Genomic DNA, 6,477 nt, shown 5'->3' with positions numbered 1-6,477 from the left:
TTATGTTCAAATTTGATCTTCAGCTTATTTTTTTAATTCAGGCAATAAATTAATTAATTTGATATTTCATGAACAGCCTTAAGGGCCTGTCATAGAACTATTTTGAAAAGCCGTCGCGGGCCGGATGAAATAGCTTCACGGGCCGGATCCGGCCCGCGGGCCGGACGTTGGGCAGGCCTGGTATAGAGCAATTCCAGCTCAAATCAGGAATTTTTCTGGTACTTTTGTACACGACCTTCTCCGATTTAAATGAAACTATTAGACATGTTATCCTAGGCCTTTATAAGCCATTTTTGTGTATATGGAGCCAGTTGCACTCGATAATGACATTTGAGAAGGGCGTAATGGTTTTAATTATTTTTGTATTTTGTAAATTATATATTTCTGTATCTCTAAGCCGTTACATTCTCATTCGCATTCGCATGGAGATGGTGATCTTAGCGGGTTGCAGACTGGATTTCTTCATGTATATGTGATGATTCTCCAGCCCAGGTTGCTTAGAAAATGATTAAAGGGAATTATAACCAATTCTACCCGAACAGGGCAGGCAGCACCATGAAAGCCATCCATTGCCGGCCGCTCCCATCTCCACTATTCACCGGGAGAGGGAAAAGGATTCTAAGCACAGGAAATGTTGATGCTTGACTTACTTAGAAAAAGGTAGCGAAACCGCAGGCTCTTCTTCCCAACCCTATTGTGGAACTCGACCAAATGGACCGTTTGACCAAATTTGATCGAATTTAAACAACAGGGCTGCGTAAGCGTCGCGTGGAGTTGGTATTTGTGTAGGGTAAAGGTCTGGGAGTCGCTCTAAGCAAGCGATACGACCATTGGCATAAATGAGTTTAGATGGTGTGGCATTAATTTCAAGGCAAGCAATCGGATGCTGTGTATCTCTAAGTCGTTACATCGTATCAAAAAGTGGCCAAAGACAAACTTGTAGGAAATTAGACAGGCTTTTTGAAAAAAATACACTGAAAGAATAATACACGCCAGTTCTATAAGATTTTTCAATTTTTAAGTTTAAAAGTTAAATTTTAAGGTGATGTCACGATTGTTTTTCGCTCAAAATTTTTGTGAAAATCCTTGTGAAGATACAGCGGTTTCAAAAATAAAAATGTTGAAAAAACAGGTTTTTTAGTGGTTTTTGGCAATTTCTATATGACAGACTTGATTTTTCAGTCTCGTGAATATTTTTACCGGAAAGCTCGTCCAATTTCCAGTTTGTCTTTGACAGCATTTCAATTGAATGTATGGGCTTATAGATATAAGCATAATTACATTGCTCATAACTAAAAAAAAGAATTTTTTTTTCAGTGTGGTAGAGACCTGGATTGTAAATAAGATACAGCAATATTTAATTTACAAAATACCAAAATAATTAAAACCATTACGCCCTTCTGAAATGTCATTATCGAGTGCAACTGGCTCCATATACACAAAAATGGCTTATATAGGCCTAGGAGAGGGTCGGGTACAAAAGTTCCAGAAAAATTCCTGATTTGAGCTGGAATTGCTCTATAGGAAAAATGTATGACAGGAGGGGGTCTCAAATCCCAAAAAAACTATGTACGTAATATTTGCACAACATCCTTCCAAATTAACACAAATGTTTACTGTATAGGAAAGGGGTCCGGTAATGGAGCAACCACCCTTTTATTTTGGTGGGAATTATGTTCCATACAAGGAACCCCTCCGAGTCGGGGATTAATAATCAGCAACGATTAATCTTCTGCTCGAAAACCCACTTGACCGTGTTATTATTTTTATTTCTATTGTAAATCATACTCAACCATACAATACATCAGCCGGCAATCCATACATGTTCGGAAAGTGAACCATGATGTGACTGTCTCTTGTAAATGAAATTGTATAAATCACTGCGATCACCCAGCTGACGATGAGAGGGCGTTTCTTCGCCTTCGTGAGAGTGAGAGATAAGATGAGCCCTTCTCTCTCTCTTACTGCTTTTAAGCCACCCTCGAGTCGAAAGCTGTCCATCATATTTGTGTGGAGCTTTCCGAAAAAGTCTCGCCGTACATTAATCTTCGTTGGGGAGTTCTGAGCTGGCGTTTGAAAAATGGCATCTCGTGAGCGAAGAACTGATGAAAACAACAGAAGGACCCGGGACCAGGACCAGCTCAACTCAACCAACTCGGCTGCAGATTGATGGAATAGCTATTGTCAGCAGACGAAAATGCTTCACCGTGATGATGGATAGGCCAGCCGAACCGAACGCGCCGGAGATAAGTAATGAAACGCTGATTCAAATTTATGACGACAATGTGTTCGACTGTCAGGGACTCTCTGAAAGCACGGCTCACGTGGGAAGTATAATTAATATTGCGACAGCTGGGATGCTTCAAAAATGCTTATCTTAAAGTTGAAATGGAAGGCAATCTACTCACTGTGTTGTTCGAATATTTTCGGAGATACTTGTGTTGATGAATAAGATATTTTTGTAGAACAGTGTTTTATAAAAAATAATTAAAATTGAGAAAATCAAGTTTTTTGAGCGTCATATGTATTCAAGTATTTTGGTAACATGAACCAAAAAGCAAAAAATAATTAAGACAAAGTAAGCAAGTCATAGTTCATTTTGCTTGCGAAAATAAAAGTTTCTCACAACTATACCGGGCAGCCACGTTACAAAGATTTTAATATGCTGAATAAATTATGTGTCACCAACAGTCATCTCAAAACGGGAATGAAAGCTCAAAACAAATTATAAATGAAATTCCACGATGCACCCTCGAAATGAATTTTCCTCTGGGCGCTTTCACCAAATCCAGCAGCAAGCTTCCCTGCCCTTTTTACCCTCTTGGATTGGGGTGGGAGGTACCCTACTAGCACCCAGTCAGTTCCGTTGGGTGGCTGGGTGAAAAGTGTTTTCCATTCGGCTCCCCTTTATAAACATATTACGTTTAACCAGTAGCTGTCATGGCATTTCTTTTCTTGTAATCGTTTTACGTTGTGCTACTTTTTTTTCCTCCTCCGCTGATCCTGTTTCTCAACTCTCTTTCTCTTGTTCTGACGGCACTCTGCTGCTGCTGGGTGCTGTCTGCATGTCCTTTTCCATTCATTCAGAGTGTAATTTTCTTTTTCGTTCACAACTTTTTTTGTCCACATCCCATCTTTCTTTAGCTCCTCGTCGCGCTGTCATGTTTTGTTCCGAGGGAAATCTCCGCAGCCAGCCCGCCCACAATGAGAAGAACGTTGGTAAAATTGTCATTCAAATTGAGTGTTCTTTTGATCGATACTTTTGATATTTATTCCATTAAAAAGTGCAAGTTTTATGCATTGAAATATAATATTATAATACAGGATTAGCAAAAAAAAAGTGACAAATAAAATTAAAATAAACATCCTCCTTAAAAAAAAAGACTCAAATCACTCCATCGGATATGATGCTATGCCACAGATAAACAGACGTAACTATCTAGTTTGAATGAAACGTTAAGAAGTTTTTGTGCTAGAGATTCCAAAATCGATTTTCCGTCTGGTTTTCCCCTGTTTTTTTCACTTGACGTTTCAAAACAAAACTCGATTTTAAAATTTGTTTGAATTTATGAAAAATGAAAATCTTCCAGTATCCACCACAAATCGGCAGAGAGATTTTCCTGGTGGTGATGTTGACATGGAATGACTTGAAAAAGATTTTCGGATACATAATTTGATTAAACTTCAATTCTGGCCACTTTCGGAAATTAGTTGTTTTGAAGGAGGATTCCTTCTGAAACCGGTTCCCCTGACGATCCGGATGGTGACCACCCAATATTGGCAAAGAGCCGTTCTGTATTCTCAAATAGTTTACTCATTGAAAAATATTAAGTTTGAGCCATGCAAATAGCCATTATTACAGGTTCCCTGGGGGATCTCCAGGGAGGTTCCGATAGTGGCCAGAATTGAAGTTTCTTCAAACTATGTATCCGAAAAGCTTTTTCAAGTCATTTCATGAAGTTTGAGCCGTCGCAAGACGAATTCCGACTGAAATCGAGAATTGGCCATATCAGGAACCTGATCCGGGTCTTTTTTACGGAAATGGCCATAACTCAGCGGATTTTCAACGGATTTTTATGCTCCAGGTTGCATTCGACTGGTCATTAGTTGTACTTTCAGGAAAAAATATAGATCAAGTGGAAATCTCATCTCAGCCAAAATGGCAAGCACTGAAACAAGTTGCTTTTTGAAACGGTATCGGATAATTCGGAACATCTCCGGTGGCCATGGATCGTTACCTTGTTCCATTACATATTCAAAAACTAGAATAATTTTCCTTTATAATGCTACTTGAAGCATCAAAATCGGATAAATTTTCGCAAAGTTATGAGCTTTTGAATTTTGACAAAATTTTGCCTGTCCCGATCATTTTGTCCAACGCCTGTGTTTACAAAACCTTTCGATTAACCAGCGTTTATTTGTCGCTAAAACCAGCAGCTAAACAAAATCAAAACCAGCATTCTGCTGATTTGTTTTCGCTAATTGCTGCCAAAAATATCTGACACTAGAAGACACAAAAGCAAAAGCAAAAACTAAGGTCAAACTTCAGTTACCAAAGGTCGGATATGAAATATCCAAAATAAGTAAACTGTTGAGATTTTTCTCAGTTTTGGACGACGATGGACACAATTTTTGAAACAACAATTTTTTTTAGGTTTTCAACTTAAATGAGTATAATCCCGCCTTATCCTCCTGGCCTTCTACACGGAGAAAAAAGAGTTCCCAAAATCGTGAACAACCGTTCATTAAAATGGGAACCACGAACTAAGTGTTCAAATTTCATGGTACGTTTATCAAAATCGTACCATGGGATTTGAACACTTTGTTCGAGGTTCCCATTTTCATGAACGCTTGTTCACGATTTTGGGAACTCTTTTTTCTTCGTGTATCGGATGGGGAAGTAAAACGTCGGTCCATTTGCGTAAAAGAGGTTTTTGGTGACTCATCACACATGACACACATGGACGCCTAGAAATGAGCAGAAACTTGCAACTGAGACCACAAAAGACCCGGGGGTCGTTAAAGTGGATTGCTTTGCTTTTAGTATAATCCTAACATCGGTTCATTTTATTAAAAGTCACAAAAGTACTGTTTGAACATCAAACTTTAAGTTCATGTAAACAGTTGCAAAATGATGAGTTTTAACACAAGTCAATTCAACGAGGTTTAATTTTATTTCCATATTTTTGAGCAAAACCATTCCACTGTGCAACCACCAAGTTCACCAACACAGTGTGGCGGGAAAATTATTTTCCTCCCTGACGCCCTTGGGCGACGGTTATCCTTTCTGTCCTTGCGTCACTCGTCTCGACGTTCGTTGTCGTTGCTTCTGGCTGCTGCGGCGTTCGAAAAAAAACCCTCTTGCCACGTGGTTTTGCGAGGACTCGCGCCCTACTGGTGGTTCTGTTGGTGGTAGACTTATTTTCTCTCATCATTTTTCCTGACTGCAGTGCTGCTGACATGCTATAATTTGGAATGACAATAGAATGGTGAAATGAAAATGCAGCATTTTCCCGCTCGTCGTGCAACACAGCGACACCAGACAGGGACGAGGCAGGACGGGAGAAAATGGAACCACCCGAGGCCATGGAAGAGCTGCCGCTGTAATCATGTAGTGGAAAATATGAGAGTACAAGACGTTAACAAGTGCACAGAGCCTGACAAACATTGACAGCGAGTAAATGGAACGCTGCCATCGAGCAGACGCGGGAAAACAATTGCTGTCAAAACCACAGAACGTGAGCGATGACGTTGGTTCGAGGGAGGGAAATTGTTAGCTGAAAGAGGAAAGAAAAAAAAAACAAAGTTTGCAATCGAATCGAATCTGTAAAAAGAATTTAACTTACAGTATAGTTACCAGTTTTATATAGTGTTCATCGTTTTACAACTTAGGATCGTATTATTCAAAATAACTGGTAAGTATTTCGCCTGTTGTATGCTGACTATTTTGGTCTAAAAAAAGAATAAATGATGTCGTTTTGTAAAGTCAACACAGTCTACAAGATGCTATCTTGGGACATGTCATACAAATTGTTGGATTTAAAAAAAAAATGAAATCTCTTGTTTTTGAAAATATACTGATTGAATCGGATAAACTAATGATTTAGGCTTATTTTAGTTTGTATTTGAATTCTGTGCATACTTGTGAGATCATTAGTGCGCTACCTGTGGAGACGCGCAGTCCTGTTTTATTCGTGTGAATTTTCATTTCTTTTGTGTCGCTGTTTATATGCCTGGGGAGAGTGGTTATTGGATGAATGTTATTGAATAATCATTATATTGCATATGATGGATTATATATCACTCTATTTTTACACTAAACACTACCTATATAGCACATAAAAAAGAGTAAATTGGACGGTATGTCCACGCATCTGTCATCCTCTGCGGTAAACACAACGCTGTAGAGCTGAACATTATAATTTTTGTATTACATTTTAGGGTGTTCTCGGATGTACTGCAATTATTAATATTGAC

Source organism: Culex pipiens, chromosome 2 (genome assembly GCF_016801865.2).
Source record: "Culex pipiens pallens isolate TS chromosome 2, TS_CPP_V2, whole genome shotgun sequence".
In the NCBI taxonomy this organism is placed as follows: Eukaryota; Metazoa; Arthropoda; class Insecta; order Diptera; family Culicidae; genus Culex; species Culex pipiens.
Note: the sequence above shows the minus strand (reverse complement) of the source record.